Source organism: Diceros bicornis, chromosome 18, assembly GCF_020826845.1.
Source record: "Diceros bicornis minor isolate mBicDic1 chromosome 18, mDicBic1.mat.cur, whole genome shotgun sequence".
Lineage (NCBI taxonomy): Eukaryota > Metazoa > Chordata > Mammalia > Perissodactyla > Rhinocerotidae > Diceros > Diceros bicornis.
Genome location: NC_080757.1, coordinates 51,355,444 through 51,374,667, shown reverse-complemented (window position 1 = coordinate 51,374,667; position 19,224 = coordinate 51,355,444). Strand labels below are relative to the sequence as shown.

At 38.2% G+C, this 19,224-nt stretch overlaps 1 protein-coding gene across 1 annotated transcript in view; it reads right to left on the bottom strand.

The window, feature by feature from the left end:
• KCNJ16 (potassium inwardly rectifying channel subfamily J member 16) overlaps positions 1–14,932 on the bottom strand; it is a 52,069-nt gene extending 37,137 nt beyond the window's left edge. Inside the window, exon 1 of the mRNA XM_058561451.1 lies at positions 14,839–14,932. The gene's annotated coding sequence lies outside the window, so the exon portion shown is untranslated. The remainder of the gene's footprint in view (positions 1–14,838) is intronic.
• Between the last annotated feature and the right edge of the window lie 4,292 nt (positions 14,933–19,224).

Below are 19,224 nucleotides of genomic sequence, written 5' to 3'. Positions count from 1 at the left end.
TCTCCTGGCTTAAAGCAGCAGTGCATCAGGGCGAGACCCAGGGTGAGGGAAGCAGTTCTGCTGGAGTTATGAAGTGTTAGCATATCACATTCTGCCTTCTTCTTGAGTGTGATGTAACTAGAGATTCTGAACAGAGTTAGTCAGAGCTATGTGTTCTCTGTAAACACTGGAGTAACTAGCTTTTAATCTTTCTATCTACATATCGATTTGATAAACAGAGATATGATAACCTTTTGAAAATATGTTACATGCAGTTGTAAGTCTAGTTTATAGCTAAATATTTTCCCTTCTTCCTAGTGAGTTAAGCTTATTTTTTCGTGTGCCCTCTGGTTATAGACAACCACAATTATGGAAACCCTGAAGTTTTATACTTTACAGTATAAGGTTTTTTGTTTTTTTTTTTCTCACTGTCTTCCCCAAGTCAGGAATCCCACCTTGGGAACTATTGAAACAAATAAACCACAAACAGCATGGCTTTGGGTGGTTGTTTCTTTTCAAACTTCAGGAATCTGGGCATGCGGAGACTGAAATAAAAGCAGACATCCCACTGCTGTCTTTCCTGGTAGTTAACCCTTGTGTAGAGATTATGCAAGACTCTTAATTCAATCTAAAGTCAAAAACTTAGGTGGCCAACTGATGTGGCTTAAATTCCCCAATTCCTGTTACAGAACACCTCTCACCCCCTAATAAAAAAAGTCAAATAAGTGAGGATAGGACAACCCCAAGCATACAGCATAGTGCCTGGCACGTGGTGGGTATTTATCAAGTGTTCTCCACTTTTGTAGGTCCAGGAAGAGGGCAAACAGGGGAATTCATAAGGAGAAATTGGCTTGCTGTGCCTGGTTATACTTCCATATAGCTACCTAAGACCAACTGTCATATATTTTGGTGGACGCCGGCTGAAAAACTTTTTTCACTGAGTTTTTAAATTAAATTTATAGGGGCCGGCCCCGTGGCTTAGTGGTTAGGTGCGCGCGCTCTGCTACTAGAGGCCCGGGTTCGGATCCAGGGCACGCACCAACGCACCGCTTGTCCGGCCATGCTGAGGCGGCATCCCACATACAGCAACTAGAAAGGATGTGCAACTATAACATACAACTATCTACTGGGACCTTGGGGAGAAAAAGGGAAAAAAAAAATTGAATTTATAGATTTTTGAAACTGAGGACTTTTAAATTACTGAGCCATATTTAGATAGACAAGGTTTAAGTAATTCAAGCCATGGGACTAAAATTGACCACTGAGGAAAGCTATTGTGACACAATTGCCAGAATCACACAAACAACAAATAAAATGGCGGTGACAAGGACAGAGGTCCCGTCCCGTCCCTGATCTTTTATTAAAGTTCTCACTAGAAAAAAATCACTGGGCTTCTTTTTTATTTCTTTTCAATGGCAGCCACTAACTACTTCAAATATAGCCAATGTGTACCATCCAGTTTACCCATAAGTTAGAAATAATCATCTCTTCCGGGTTTAGAAATAGTACTGCACCCAAGAAAGAACACTTCACTTCTGTTCTCTTGGAGGACCAAGTTGATTGAATGAGTTGGAATTAACCCTTGCAATAAAATTCAATCCCTTGGGAATGTCAACATTTCTAAGATGCCTATCTACTATGTGTTAGTTTCACATTCATTGCCCTGATCCTCATAAGAGCTCTATGGCATAGGTATCATTGACCCAATTGAAAGAGAAAACAGAACTTCTATAGTGGTGAAGTGCCTTGGCCTACAGCACCGGTTTTCAAACCTTAACGTCTGTCAGAATCACCTGGGAGGGTTTAAAGAAACAGATATGCCAGACTTCAGGCCCAGAGTTGCTTTTATTCAGTAGGGCTGAGGTTGAGCCTAAGAATCTGCATTTTTTAGACCTTCCCAGGTGATTCTAATGCTGCTAGTGCTGGATCACACTTTGAGAACCACTAGCCTGAATCACGTAAGTCGTAAGTAGCAGAGCCTAGATTAAAACCCAGGTCTATCTGATTCTAAAATGCAAACCTATGCCATGCTAGAAGGCACCCGTTAGCCTCTTAAGATTTCTTGACTACAGAGATGGAAGAGGAGACAATGCACTACAGTAGCTGGATGGTGTGTGAAAGAGAAATGGGTCTGGAGTCAAAACCCTGGAGTTTGAGTTCTCTTGTCTGCCATGCACCAGCAATCACTTAATTTACTTGGTCCTTAGTGTTTCCATCGCTATGATAAGAATTCTACTAGTATTACTCTCACCACTCTTTCAGAGTTGTTTTGAAGACATAATTGATGTAAAATAATTTTCTAAGCTTTGAAGTGCTACCACAAATGTTGTTTGTTATTTTCATTAGGAATCAAATCAAAAAAAGAGTAAAGATGAACAAAACAAGAAAAACAAAAATATGCCGGTGGATGATCTGGTCTTTAGTTTAAAAGCTGAGACTACGTAAAAGGAAATACCAAACACAACACAGAAGTTTATTAGAACCTTCAGGAGTTCAGTGATCTTTAACATGAATGCACCAACAGTGGTAAGGGTAGGGCAAGTGCCAAATTTTTTCCAATAGCTTTTTTGTCAACTTAAAAAATAAACATCCTATTTCTTTCTTTAGGAGACATTTTTTTGAAGAATGTTGAAAAATGATTAATAAATTATTTTTTGAATAGTAAAAATTTAACATTAATAGCTTTCTTTCTCAAAAGTGTAGTTTTATTTCATAAAATACTGAAAATATTTTACTTTCAAAAAGATAATTTTATTATGCTGATCATTGGCTTTTGTCTGATGCTCTTTCTGAAAATATAAATTTGACTTCATTTGTAATACACGGCTGAACCAATGACATACAGGATTTGCTACGCAATGAATGGTGAACACAAGTGATTCACATCACTGTTACTCTTCATTAAGTAATTTTAATACAAGAATAAAAATGAAGATTGCTTCTACTTTCTCCATTAAAATTCTCATTGTAACTATTTCCATATCAAGAGCAGTAATTTCTAACTAATGAAGTTAATATTCACTGGCACAAAGAAAAGAGGCTATTCTATATTGGATTAATTAAGAAGAAACTTTCTACTCTAAACTAAGAAATCTGTCAAGGCCCATCGGGCTCTGCTTTTATCTACATTTTTTTTCCTCAAACAAATGGCTTATTTGGTATTAAAGCCAACAGACTTCCGTATATCATTAGGACCATCAAGAACAATGGCGTTTTCTCCCATCAATGAAGTATTGCTTTCCTTAGATTGAATATTATACTTGCTCATTGAAGTGAAATCCTTATTGATTTATGTTGGTAGAATTCTGTTTGTGTTTATTAGCTCTTGATGAAAATGACAAATCCCTAAGCTGTTGCCGCTGGGGTTCTGCCCATTAGATAGAGTGCAGATATCTCCTTTTCTGTTTCTGATTTGCTTGTTTTTATTCTTTAAATGCCTTGATAGAGAAAATGCAATTTAATGCTTGGCATGCAAAATAGAATACTTCAAAGAAATCAATAGTCAGAGAGCAGGGTTCAGGTGGTAGGATTTGATTCTATTTTATAATTTCAATGCCTGAGCATTTCTCAGTCTTTCACTTTGAGTTGTGTACAAAGGTTTCTTGACTGCTGGGTATATAATCCAAATTATGTGTGAATATAATTTATCATCTCTAATAATCACACAGATATGAATTTATGGGGAATTGAGTTTCTTTAGATTAATAGTTAAAGACAAATACTATAGAGAAAGACCATCCAAAATCAGCCATTTACTAGCTGTGTGACCTTGGGCACATTACACGGCCTCTCTGTGCCCCTGTTTCCTTATCTGTAAAAATGAGTTTCCATTATGAGGATGGAAGGACTAATATTTGTAAAACACTTAGAATGATGCACAGCATGTAGTTGGCACCCTGTGTTTGTAAATAAAAATCAGTTGGGCAGCTGGCTCAGTGGAGTAGTGCTTAAGTGCACATGCTCCACTTCAGCTGCCCGGGATTCGCAGGTTTGGATCCTGGGCGCCTACCTATGCACCGTTCACCAGGACATGCTGTGGCGGCGTCCCACATACAAAATAGAGGAAGATGGGCACAGACGTTAGCTCATGGCCAATTTTCCTCACCAAAAAAAAAAAAAAAAATCATTGAATATATTATTTCTGCTGTGAAATGAGATATGTTTCTTTGTTATTGGTAGGTGAAATGCTTCATAAGTGTCTCCATGGTAGTTTTCTATCATTCATAGAAGATTCAGCAGACATATCTTCTTTTTATGACTTTAGTAACAGAATGTTTGGGATGTAGAACCAAATCCTTCAAAGAAATGATGAGGCCATCTATCATTGTGACACTATCTCTGTGACATGCAAAGAAAACATGAAGTCTTTGAAATATACATCTACCCAACTATTCAGCATCAAAGGAAGAGAGACTGAGGCAGAAGATCAAGGTGAAAGAGTTAGTCTAACATAATCTAATAAAGAAATAGCAGGGAAAAGCTATAGAAGATGGTGCTGATAAAGGAGTAGTTTTCATAACACAGTTTTAGCATAACATTTTGAGGCTATTTCCTATCTTCAATACTTTTTTCAAAATCAATGGCCAAGGAATCAATGGTCAAGGTTAACATATCTCTGTTATTTTTCTCAGCTTAAAATTGGGGTAAGTTGTACTTAAGTGGGACAAACATCATCTCTGTGGATAAATGGTTGGTGATTTGAATAGGCAGAAGTAATGACGAACGAAAGGCTCCGGGTTAGCGTAGAGACTTGGTTGCTATCCATTCAGCACCACCACTCTACAAAGTGAAATAAAAACAAAGACCAGAGGCTCACAGGGAATCCCAACTTATTAAAATATCTAGAGTAAATGTATTTCTCAATGTTTACTTTTAAAAATAGAAGTAATCTAAAGTCAAATGGCCAAAATGAGATTCTGAAAATCCATAAAAAATTTAACACTTTCGAAGCTTATTCATGTGCATTAATATCACTTTATGCTTGTAAAAGAGGCTCAATCATCAGGGCTTGATTAGAGAAGCGGAACCACTAGGAAAATTCATATTTATTTTATAGACGAGGAAACTGATGATAAAGAGTTTCTTACTGTCAAATAATAATAAATGTATAACGCTAGTAAGACTGAAGACTTCTGACTTCGAGCCCAATGTTCTTTGCACTGCACCACGATGCCTCTTTTAGTCTATCTACTCATCCTTCGGTTCACAGAGGAACTGAGCCTTTGTAGGTGCATTCTTAAAACCACCTTAAGCACTCTATCCAGGTGTGAAAAGATATTCTGACCACCTACTCCACACAAAGTGGCATTAAGTTAACACTAATGCAGTTTAGGACAATAAAAGACAAGGAAAGCTCAACTTCAGAGGAAAATAGAACCCTGATAAGCAATTATCAGATTCTTTGTGTTAGAGATAGTTTTATTTATTGGAAAAACCTACCTGGCATCAGAACAAAAGAGTCCTCTATAAAGTAGGAAAACATCACCAATTTGCTTCTTTTACCTCTTCTCTGCTCTCCACATTTCCTATTAAACCCTTCTCATTTTCCAGAATCAGTCTCAGGTAACAGGAAACTAGCTCAGTTTTAGAACTATAGTCCCGAGTGATTCTGGGGAGAAGGGTGAACACTATGAGCGTCCTTCCATGTAAGACACTACCTAGGTCATACCTACTTCTTTACCTCGTTTATTACCACTCTGTCTCCATCCTCACACCAAGAACCCAGCATGCCGGTCACATGGAACTTCTCACATTTTCCCAAACATGTTAAATTCTTTATAAATTAGGCAGACATCTCTCTTTCTTCAAGCTAAAACACAAGTATTATTTCCACTGTAAAGCTTCCCTCAATTCCCCAGGCACAGTTGGTTTTTCTGCCCACGTTCTCCTTTGCTAGGTTTTGACTTTTCCAACAGTGAGGAACTGATGGATTTATCTTTATATACCTGGTGCCCAATGGAATGAGTATTGTACACCTACTTAGAAGAAAGGAGGTACCATTGTCCAATTCATGAAACCAAAGTGTAAAAGATGACAACGTTCTGTTTACTGGCAATGGGTTTACTGAATGCTAGTATTTTGATGCCTAAAATAACCAAGTCCATAAAACTGTACTAATGGTATAGTGATGATCACGATATTACTCTGTGCATAATTAATAGTCATGTATTTGCCACACAAAAAGAAGCATGGTGACTCTGAAGAGCTAACGTTTACAAGACACAATTTTGGACTTCTCCATCTCACCTCCTGTGCTTCTGTTGCACAAGCTGCTCCAACAGTTCACAAATTCCACGCATACCTGGAGAAATGGTGTCTACTCTTTACACCAGCAAAGAACAGGCATGAGTTGATATAATTGTGCAGGAGAAGCATGCAAAAAATATTCTGCCTATTGCAATATGATGCATTGAAGCATTGTCCTGATTTGATTTCCACTGCTCTTGATTCCCGTGAGTAACGCACAGCATATTTTGCTTCTGTTTGATTTTTTTTGAGTCTGCTTGTTTGTGATTTTGCTTTGTTCAGCTTCATTTCTCTGAATATTTCTTTAGCTTTTAAACTCCTAATGCAAATGGTGTAATCTTATCTTCAGCTCAATATTGTTATCTGATACAGTTAAATAAAATTTTAGTCACAAGGAAATGAAACCACCTTCTATTCCCACAAAGCCTAAATTTAAATATGTGTAACTCATAAGTCTTAGATAATTTGCTTAAATTAGCCATACTGTTTTCTCCTTGAGTGTTATCTAACCACCCACAAGTTGACTCAATTCTGACCCAAACAAAAGGCAAGCTAAACATACAAAAGGAGCAGGCTTCTTGATGTGACAGTCCTGGCATACACCTCATAGTCTCTAATGTTCTGGCACCTTCTCAAATTTTAGTTGCAAGTCTAGGGAAGGATTGTACTGGACCATCTATAAATAGAACTCAATAGTACATTACGAGAATACTGAAAGGTCAGTTAACCTCATAGCTCATCAGGGGTGGCTGAGTATGTCTTTCAGGTAAGTGCTAGTTGGTGAGAGCTATTAAGTTCTTGTTCAGCAGACTCAATGTTCTGGCTTCTGTATAGGAGAACTTTGAAGCAGAGATCTATTGAACAATTTTTGTGGTCCAGCCATTACGCCAGGTGCCTTGTTTTGTGAGGTTACCTTGGAATTATTTTCCCAAAGTAGAGACAGAATGTCCTGAATTACCCATTGTTTGGAACAGTCTCACATGAGATGAGAAGAGTACATAGTTGTGAAAAGATTGGCCAAGTTTGTGAGTGAGTAGATATTTTTCTGAGGCAGAGCCAACTAACTAATCAAGTAGTAACCTAACCCAAGAATTTAGTCTCACAAAAATCATCCTTTAATAGTGCTTCTCAAAATTTTCCACTAGAAAAAACCTAAAAAAACAGAAGAGAAATGAGCACATTACCCTTACTCCCACCCCAAATCCTGGGGAATGTGAGACAATAACACAAAGCAGTGGGCCCAAGCTCGAAATATTTCAGTCTTATGATTTTTCTTTACAATATATGCAATATACAGTATATATTACTACAATATATAGCACGTATAGTATATGCTAGTTTTAAATTCTTATATACTTATATATGCATATATCAGAATGCCTGTGTTACAAAAATAATGATTTAAACTGCTTATCAGTTAAATTATTTAATTCCTCCTATGCTCCATCCAAATTGTTGAGTTAAATGAATGCTTCTAAAAGGTACACCACATTTATCTTATGGCTTCTCATAGCTCCTGGCATGAAGCTACTACTATGGACACAGTTATTGGAGGCAGGACTCATACACATGAAAAATAAACTACACGAAAATATAGGAGAGAATATATAATAGCTGAAATATATGGCATAGAAAGTGAAGTTAATGGAAGAGGAGACAATGCCATTAGAAGGCTGGACTGTGGGAGTCTTTTAAAATAATTTGTTCTTTGTCTCAAGTAAAAGAAATCATTTTCTCTTTGACCAAATTGCATTAATAAAAAGCTGTAGCACTAAAAATGCTATATTTTATGGAATTTAACATGTATATAACTAGTAAAGTACAGTTCTTAATTTCTTTTACAGAAACTGAAGCTTCAATCTTATAATGTTTAATCACTGTATGGCAAAATACAATCAGGGTGAAAATGCCCTATGTTACTGTGATGGTTAATTGTTATGTATCAACTTGGCCGAGCTATGGTGCCTAGTTGTTTGGTCAGACACCATTTTGGATGTTGTTGTGAAGATATTTGTTAGATGTGATTAACATTTACAATTTGTAGACTTTGAGTAAAGCAGATGACACTCCCTAATGTGGCGTGGCTTCATCCAATCAGTTGAAGGTATTAAGAGCAAAGACTGAGATCTCCCAAAGGAGAAGCAATTCTGCCTCAAGACTGCAACATAGAAACTCTGCCTGAGTTTCCTACCTGCTGGCCTATCCTACAAATTTTGGACTCAAGAATGTAGTATCAACTCTTACCTTAATTTCTGGCCTGCTGGTCTACCCTACAGATTTCAGACTTGCCAGCCCCACAGTCATGTGAACTATTCCTTAGAATAAATCTCTGTCTCTTTATATATACCTCATTGGTTCTGTTTCTCTGGAGAACCCTGACTAATAGTTACCAAACTATAGAGGAAAGAAGACAATAATCATAAGAGAACTGTCAGAGTGAGCTTCTGGCAACAGAAAATCTTGTAAAAGAGTTCATAGTAAAAACAATATTTCAGTGTCTAAAAGTTCTGAATTCCAAAAGCACACCCAAGACAACACCAACATGCCTCAAACTTGACTATCGCCCTAGTGCTTTCCTGAAAAAGAGTTCAGTTGGTTGGTGTGCTAATCATATCTTATGCTATCATGGTACTATGCGTTGAATTTCCCTTAATTATTTGTAGATCTGCTTTTTTCTGCCACACTGAGGGCAGGGACCAGGTCTTTGTCATCTCTGTATCCAAACTTAAGAAATGGTTATTGACTGCATGGGAACATGGTTCGCATTTAAAATGGAATATAATGAAAAATTAAAATTCACCATAATGAAATATGTTTTTGGTCAGGTTCGCTAGAACATACGTTTTTATTTTTTTAAAAAAAAGAAGGAATAACTGAATGTTTGTTTTTAAGTTAAAAGAACAAATCTTATGGAATATAATCTAAGGCCACGTAACCATTTGAATTCTTAATACTATACTCATATAAGTAAAATAAAATTAGTAATTGAGGTGATATTTCTGGAACTTAAGGTAAAAATCACCTTCTTTATGTAGAATTGTTGGATAAATCTAATTTGGGGCTGTTTCTTACTCAGAAGATTGACTTTTTTCAATTTTCCTTTGCATCTCTGGACAGTTTCAGGTCTATTTTTGGGAGAGAGTGAATGTGGAGCCAAGGTAACTAGAATAAGTTGTATTTAAAAGTGGAAAGCCTCTTTAAAATGCTATATATGTTTTGCATCTGAATCCTTGATTTTAGAGTAGAAAACAAACCCTGGAGTGACAAGAGGAAAAAAAATTGATCCCATTTTTTTCTCTTAAGAGCAACTATCAGAAAAATAAAGTCATCTACCCCTTATGTTTAGATAATTGCAAGGCTAGGGCACATACGGCCTAAAGAATGATGATGAAAAGAATTCTCCTCCAAGTCTGCTGAGGCTGGCCCGTGAAGAAAGCAGGATGCAACTGCTTAGGAATCCCTGCATAGGAATTCTTCAATGCAATGCATTTCTGAGTGTAGAGAAGCCATTTTTATCCCGAAGCTGAACTCTCAGGCCTAGAAACTTTAACCGTACACCTATCTGAGTTTATTTCAACCTTCTGTGTTTATTTTCAACAGATGCTATGGACTGAATGTTTGTGTCCTCCCCAAACTCGTATGTAGAATCCTAACCGCCAATGTGACGGTATTAGGAGGTGGGGCTTTTGGGAGGTGATCAGGTCATGAGACTGTAGCCCTCATGAATGGCATTAGGGCCCTTATAAAAGAGACCCCAGGGAGCTCTCTTGCCGCTTCTGCCATGGGAGGACACAGTGAGAAGACAGGCCTCTGTGAACCAGGAAGTGGGTCTCACCAGACACCAAATGTACTAACACCTTGATCTTGGACGTCCAGCTTCAAAAACTATGAGAAATAAATGTCTGTTGTTTAAGCCCCCCAGTCTACGGTATTTTGGGTACAGCAGGCTGAATGGACTAAGACAATATGTATCTCAGAAGGACTGTTTTTTTACAGCCCTATTCCATGGTTACCAACAAAGGGACCATTTGAAGATGCTAAGACTGATGGATGACTTGCTGGTCATTAATCGCTAAAATCAGAGAGAAGAGCACATCCTAATCAGGAGAGAGGCATTTGGAGAAAGACTTCTAATACTGTTTACTGCCTGAGAATTCTACTTTTGTTTTGTAGTTGCCTGTCTGCTGGCAACATCTGGGATGAGCCAAATAGGGCCTGGTTTCTGTGTTGATGAGATTTGTGTGTTCCTTACAAGGAAGTCTCATTTGGTGAGTAGGTCATTAGCCTTAGCACGGTCTTGATATTAAGATATCTTTTCATTATTCCACTGGTCAACTAGAGAAGCCATGTCTTCATTTGCCCTCATCCCCACTTCTGTATTTTGTTCATCCACATTACCCACCTGCCATCCATGATGCTCTTCCTCATTATCTCTCTGCCTGCTCAAATCTACACCTTCCCTGGTCTTTTATAACATCTCAAAAAACCATCTCTGACATGTCTAGCTTGCAGAATCGTCTCCACCTTGGAAAAAATTCTGGCACATTACATGACTTCATCTATTACTATTCTTCCCCTCGCAACTTTGCTTCAGCCACACTGGTCTCCTTCCTGTTTCTCGAACATGCCAGGTACACTCAGAGTTCCATCTACCTGAACAGCTCTTCTCTCAGGTATCCATATTGCTCACTTCCTCACCACCTCCAGGTCTTTGATCAATATCACTTACTCAGTGAAGCCCTCTATGGCTGTGGTAGGCAGCTTTGAGGATGGCTCCCAATGATCCCGCCTCCTGATGTTCATGCTCTTGTGGAATCCCCTCCCCCGTGTGTTGGCTGGAATACATAACTCACTTCTAACGAATAGAACATGGCCGTACTGAGGGGAATGTCTCGTTCAAGATTGGGTTAGAAAAAGACTCTGTCTTCTGTCTTGCTTACTTCCTTGCTTGTTCTAATGGAAACCAGCTGCCACGCTGTGACCTATTTTATGGAGAGGCCCATGTGTCAAGGAACTGAAGGAGGACTCTAGCCAATAACTAGTGGAGAACTGACGTCCCTCCATCCAACTGCCCCAAAGGAACCAAATCCTGCCAACTACCATGTGATTGAGCTTGGAGGAGAATCCTCCCCTAGGCAAGGCTTGAGATGACTGCAGGCCCCGTGGATGCTCTGAGTGCAGCACATGAGAGACCCTGATCCAGAGGACCCAGATAAGCCTAGATTCCTGACCCACAAAAACTGTGAGCTAACAAGTGCTTGTTGTTCTAAGACACAGTTTTGGGGTAACTTGTTACATGGCAATAGATAACTAACACAATACTCTCCTCCTCCACCCCCCACATAATTCCTTCCCCATTTTGTTTTCCTCCATACTACTTATCACCATTGACATGCTATTTATTTTACTTATTGATAGTCTCCCCCAACATCTACTAAAAGGTAAGATACATGAAGGCAGGAATTTTGTCTTTTTCTTTGCATCAGTATATCCTTAATGTCTAATCAATGCCTGGCACAGAGTAGTCAATCAGTAAATATTTGTTGAATACATGAAATATCATAGTACTCAATGACAAATCATCTGTTTTTCCTCCTCCTCCAGGCTTAAGTTCCTAAAGAAAATGGTTTCATTGTAATACACAATCTCCCACCCAATCCTCAGGCTTTAGGACTTTTTTGTCATTTAATACATATTTGCTGAAAGGATCAATCAATGAATAAATTAAAGAAAAATATCTTCTTGCTAAGAATAGTACCAAATCAAATCAGGGAAATGACCAGATGACCCATTATCTTGACGTCAGTGTCTTACAGCAGTCAAAGACTTGAGACTATGGTGGCCAAAAAAAGGAAAAAAAATCAGAATTCTCGAGTTTCTTTTTTCGCAGACAAAATGTAAGTCATTGCTCTCTTAAAAATATTAACTTATTTCTTACCCGTTATTCAAAAAGAATGATACTAGTGGGAAAAACAAATAACAAAATTTCCTCCACCGTGAAAGAACCGCTTTTATCAATGTGACATGATTGTATATGCCTAGAAAAGAAGCACAGTGTCAGTCATCAATTTATAAAAAGAATCAGGGTACATTCTTGAGGGCTAAGACTTCAGCCATGTAGAGTGATAGAGCTACAAGCAATGATAGGCACCCAATTGGTTTGTTGAAACCAATATTCTTGGAGAAAGCATCACAGGTTCAAGGGAGAGGGTATTGATGGCCCATCTGGATTCTCAGCCACATCCACACACAATGGTCACATGTGAGAGATCTTTTGGGCGCATTTCCTCCTTGCCCTTTGTGTCACGTCTAATAACTCTCAGTATCATCGTATTAAAAAGATATGGTGTTGGGGCTGGCCCGGTGGCGCAAGCGGTTAAGTGTGCGCGCTCTGCTGCGGCGGCCCGGGGTTCGCCGGTTCGGATCCTGGGCACGCACTGACGCATCGCTTGGCAAGCCATGCTGAGGTGGCGTCCCATATAAAGTGGAGGAAGATGGGCATGGATGTTAGCCCAGGGCTGGTCTTCCTCAGCAAAAAGAGGAGGATTGGCAGATGTTAGCTCAGGGCGGATCTTCCTCACAAAAAATAAAAAAATAAAAAAAATAAAAGATAGGGTGTTGTGCAGGTATGGGAAGCACATGCATTTTGGAATTCAGACAAGACCGAGTTTGATTCTTAAACTCGAAGAAGTTACATGGCTTTCCCAAGACTTACCCAGCCAGAAAGTGGAAAATCTAAGCTTTATCTATAAAATGAATATAATAGCTTCTTTCAAAGTTGAGATGAAAATCTGACGAATATAGTATTTAAGCATCCAGAACATAGTAAGCACTAAAATGCTTTTTTCTCCACCCTATCACAAAATATTTATAGTCTATGTGATGCCTGAAATAATGAAATTTTCCATCCGCTATTCCTAAAGTTAGATTTGAGGCCACTTTTCCTAGAACAAGGAAGTATCCTAGAACAAGAAAAGTAACATAGAATACTTGAGAACTCATAGGGGACAAAAGATGAACAGTTTCTTCAAATGAGGAATTTTACAAATTCAAAAAATAAAAGGTTCCACTAAATAATATGGTTGTTTTGGTACCAAACATTTACTCCGAATATCCTCTATACATCAACCATTTTCCACAAATAGCCAATTCCTAATTTTCAACTAATTTATGTCCAAGTCTTAACTTGGACTCACCACTAACATGTATAATGGAACAAATATATTTTTTTAATGTCCTTGAAAACTCTTGTTCTCTTAAAAGTCAAAATACACTCATTTAGGAAAATGCATCAAAATAGCATATTGAGTGCTCCTCCCACTCCAGTCTTTTCTCCCAGTTATAAATGTTGTCATGGTCTTGTTTTGTATGAGACTAACGTCTTGGATTTACCACAATTCTCGTGTTCTAGAAATAGACTTAAGCAGGAATTACATCTATCAGTTACTCTAGTTCTCTCCTGTCTGTCTCTTTCTCTTCTTCTGTCTCTATCTCTCTGTCTCTCTCTCCCTCCCTCTTTTTCTCTCTCTGCTGATTTGAATTGATTGAACTCTGGGCTTTTAAACCTCTTTTTGGCTTAACTTCAGGAACTCCTTAAATGGTATTCTACAAAACAGCTGTGGTTTAGGCACTTCGTGTCACTTTATTGGTTAAAACCTGGCATAGAGAGTGGTTTGCCTACATTTTCCAAAGTAAAGTGGCAAAGATACATTAATTTTTTTTTTTTCCTGAAGGATCTGACTCTTGTAGCTATAAAGGTAACACTCAGCATAAATATTCCAGTCCTATTTTCCTAAAGACCTTTCACTTCATATGACTATATAAGAGTATAATGCATGTGATCAAAATCCATCTGGTTTATAGAAAAGTGCTGGTTTACCACCTACATCCACCAACGAAGGAAATAATTCAACTATATATGTTAGAGAATTCATGGTATCCAGAGAGCAAGGATCAACAAGTCCACACTTTCCTGAATAAATACTCAAGGACAGAAGTTCTAACATTTTTCGGACAGGAAAAAATGCTTCAGAGAGATTAAGGTGAACACAACAGGAGAAAATTCTCTACTTCTAATTTATGTTAAGATCAGTCTAGAAAAATTGATTTTTAAATTTTCTCTCATATCATTATATACAATTCTCAGAAAAAATTAACCTATTTTTCTTGAAGTTTTTTTAGGGGATATATAAATGCATATTTCAATGATTGAAGCTGTATATTCATAAATGAATACACACATACAAGATGTAAAAATTTGCTTTTGAAAGAAATCGTGGAATACTCCATCTGATATTGAACATGGAGTATGATGAAGTCACTTTTAGATATCTACATATATAGTGGCATGTAATATCTGTTTAATAAACTCTGTAAGAACTGATTTGAAACTACTTTTGATCAAAGCTTCAAAAGAACTCAAAGAATATAACACACTGACTCCTACTTAATGCACTTGGATAGGAAATTAAATTATCTTAATTGCATTTAATTCAACATTGATATTTACATTGCTAGACACAGAGCATTGCTGCTCCCTAAACAAAGAGGCCAACGTGAGCAAAATATAGGCTGAATGACTTTGTATAGTAACAAAAATAGAGCAATGCTTACCTTTATTCACTGTCCCCATAGAGGATCTATGAGCTAGGTGCTCACAGCTGGGCAATGGTAAAAATGTTCTGTAGTTAATAATAAAAGGAAGAAAAGCTCCAGACACCAAGAATCTGGGTTAACCATTGACACTGGTTTGTTCCTCCGGTTCCACCCTGGGAATCTACATAGGTAGCCCTTGGCATCTTATAAAGCAGGTGATAGCCGGTCAGCTGAGACTGAGGTTACCTCACCGCCTCTCTACCTCTGGAGGAGGTACAGTGTGAAGGTCATTCAGGCATGCCCCGACTAAGTTTTCATTCCCTCAGGAGTACAAAGAAGGAAGATTTCCTGGACCAGAAATATGCTCACCAATGCCAGTAAGTGAGTCAAATATTTACAAACAGGGATGTTGGAAGGTAGTCTACAGAAATGCCCATGTCACTTTTCAGACTTTGTCTGAGCAATGCAAAGTAACCCTTTTCACCAGAACTCTTTACCTATGTTTTAGCAGGTGAAGATTGAGATAGCATGCCGATGAAAACAGATAAGACAGCGGGAAATAGCTAAGCACGCATCATCTCTTTATGCAACATGCCTTTAAGGATGACTAATCCTATGCAGCACAGTGCCGAAGAACTGGCATCCACAGTTGAAGCCCTGATAAATGGAAGAGAGAGATTGAGGCTGGAGGGTCCTCCCTCCTCTAATCCCAAGAATCAGATCTTAAGACAGAGATGATAAATAAAACTCAGGATGTGGTCCAGATCCAAAATATAGAGTCTGATAGTTCCTCTATCCCAGTAACTGGTCCCAAGGGGTTAAATGAAATGTTAAAGTGGTCATGTGGTCAAGCTGACTGACAAGAAGTCAGAAAATTGAATGATAAGCAAAGAGGTGGCTTTAAAATGGTAGAATCGAGAGAAAGGTCCAGAAAATGTGAAAGGCAGCCACAAGCAACTAAAGAAATAACAATCCTAAACTCTTCAGAACCTGAGGGAGCTGTATCCAGGAGAGTTTAGAAGGAGTATTCTGCTGGCAAGGAATTAGCATTTTTCCTTGCTCTAAAGAGCATTGGTAACCAGGGGGTCTAGGAGGCCACATCTGGTTTGGTTAACTTTCCAAATTTAGGGGGGCCGTTTCTAGGTTCTGACCGTAGTTGCTGTTTGGGGGTTGTTTGGTTTTTGTTTCCATTTTAAAAGCATGAACACTTGAGAGAGCAAGTTTGGATTTCAGTGTTGCTGCCTTCACTTATTGCCATTGTGACATTGGGAGGGGCTTAACCTCTCTGCACGCCAATTTGCTCATCTGTAAAATGGGGATGATAATAATAATAAATACAACAACAACACTGACCTCAGGCAGATACTTAATGTTCCAAACCTGTTAGCTATCACTCTGGTTTTGACATTCTGATAGGAGCACATAGTTTGCAATCTGTTACACGGTAACAGGTAAAACAGTTTGAACCCCTCAAGGGACCTATCTTTTTCAATCATCCATAAATATCAGGGAAGCAGTGAACCCAGAGGTTAACTTTTCTGCCAAGAAATTTGAAGACTTGAGAAATGTCTACATTTCCATATTAATCAAGGCAACTTTCATCGTGGCTTATCCATAATAAGACTGACTTGGTTGTTTAATGAGTATTATCAATTACTGTGCTCAATTACCGGCTTGTCTGAAAGCTGAGCTCCCTTGAGTAGTGTTTTATCTGAAAGGACTTTTAAAAGAACACAACCACAACGATACACATAACTCCCTCTGCTCTGCAAGGACAATTTCAGGAAAGGTGGCTTTGTTGAGTATTTGGATTGATCTGAGAAGAGGAGACATCTAAACACAGCATAAAAAATACCATAGAGAAGAGCAGGACAGGAGGCAAGATGGGGAAATTGGATGGCTTCCCAACTCCAACTGAGTCAGATCATCACAGCGTGGCTTCATTCCTTTGTTTGAAGTAAATTCCCAGAACATCAGACACACCCATACTCACATGTAAGTAGAAAAACACTTTCTAAAGCCAAATAAAAATGATTATCTGGATTGGCTTTTCTGCTGCGTGTCTATGCCTCCTAAATCTACCTTAACTGAAAATTAACTTTCTTGAAGTTCAGCTTTGGTGAGCTGGAATCCTCTCTGCAACACAGAGAAACTGAGGCAAATTGAAGGCGCATGTTTGTTTCAAGATGTGTCAGCTTACAAGATGGTGAAAGAATTCATTAAGTGAATGTAAAAACTTTAAGACATAAATAATGCTGTTTTTCAATAATCTGTACTTCATTGCTATTCAATGATTTTAACAATGGTCTAAAAAGAAGTTACACTATACAGAGGGGCTTCCTATTACATAAAATTGAGGTATCACTACTCTAGCTCTGTCCTTGGCAAATTGTTTTTATTTGTTCTGCCTGACTCTTGTTTTTTTTAAGCCTCTTTTTTACGTTTTTAAATGGTGGGGAAAAAATTAAAAGAATAATAATATTTTGTGATGTGAAAATTATATGAAATTCAAATCTCAGTGTCCATAAATAGTTTTATTGAAACACAGCCACTCATTTACATATTGTCCATGGCTGCTTTGACCCTACAACAGCAGAGTTCAGTGACCCTCAGAGTCTCATGGAGACCATGTGGCTTCAAAGCCTAAAATATTTAGTATCTGGCCCTCTATAGAAAAATGTTTGCCAATCCTTGAGCTAGCTAAAACATGCAATTGACTCTTCTCCAAAGACAGTGTTCCTCTTTTCTGACTAATGATTAACACAGGTTAACTCCAAGTCAACTGAATTTCTGTAGTTAAAATTCTGTCTTTCTACATATGATCCAGCAATCACGCTCCTTGGTCTTTACCTAAAAGAGTTAAAAACTTATGTCCACACAAAAACCTGCACACGGATGTTTATACAGCTTTCTTCATAATTGCCAAAACTTAGAGGGAACCTAGATGTCCTTCAGTAGGTGAATAAACTGTGGTACATCCAGACAATAGAATATTATTCAGCACTAAAAAGAAATGAACTATCAAGCCATGAAAAGACATGGAGAAACCCTCAATGCATATTACTAAGTGAAAGAAGCCAATCTGAATTGACTACACAGTATGTGATTCCAACTATATGACCTTCTGGAAAAGGTCAAACTATGGAGACAGTAAAAAGATCAAGGGTTGGTGGAGGGGGAGGCAGAGGGAGGGAGAGATGAATAGGCAGAGTACAAAGGATTTTTAGAGCAGTGAAAATACTCTGTGTGATATTATAATGATGGATACACACCGTTACACATTTGTCCAAAACCTTTGAATGTACCACACCAAAAGTGAACTCTCAAGTAAACTATGGACTTCAGGTGATTACAATGTATCAACGTAGGTTCATCCTTGGTAACAAAATGTACCATTCTGGCGCTGATGTTGGTAACGGAGGAGGCTAGGCATATACCGGAGCAGTGGGTATATGGGAAATCTTTGTACCTTCCCTCAATATAATTGTAAAGCTAAAACTCTGAAAGAATAAAATCTTAAAAAAATCTTCCTTTCCTTCAAAGTTCTTTTTACTAACTCCTTCCCTACCTGCTGTAAACATCAATTCATAGGTTTTTAAAAAAAGAATACACTTTTTTAAGGCACTATCCCTTTCAGTGTATATATTATGGTTCTTGGTTGCATGTTTCATTTCCTTCACCAAGTTTCCAATCCTACTTTCGTAAGGATCGACCGGACACATCCGTCTTCGAATCTAGCAAAGTATCTAGCGGAAAGCTGTGACACGGTAGATGCCAAGGAATGAATGCTTCTCCTAACTAAGCAAGCACATGCTATCTGGGAGCCAAAATACTTAATTTCCTTACTATGCTGAACTCTTTCCTTCAGTTACTGTCTTAATGAGCTTCTCTGTCATTCTTTGTCCAACTCCCACCTCTACTGAATCCCAAGACCCTCTTGCTGCCCAAATCCTCCCCAACATCATAATTACCAGGTTGCGCAGGGTTTTCTATCCCTTCATCTTCCCAGCTCCCCAGATTTTCCTTCATTGCGTCTCATTTCCATTTGAAGGATTGTGTGATTGACTGTGTTTCAAGCCCTTGCGGATATACATGATAAGGGGCAGAGGAAAAAGGAGAAAAAACAGCTAACTTGAATTTGTTTCCTCAAGGGAGCTTCCTTCAGCATCTTCATAAGATGAGGCACAATATTCCAACAAATGATTTACATAAAAATGGTACAATTGACTGTATCATCATTTGAAAGATCTTGATACTGTTGAATCATGCTAACAGGTTAAAAGCTGCATTATCTTTTCCACAGGGAAAAAGTGGGAAGAATACCTTTAAAAATCTCTCTCAGATGTTAAAGTTGTATCTGTTTCTCATAGGTGAGAGGAATAAGTGTAAAAAGAGGCAACAAAA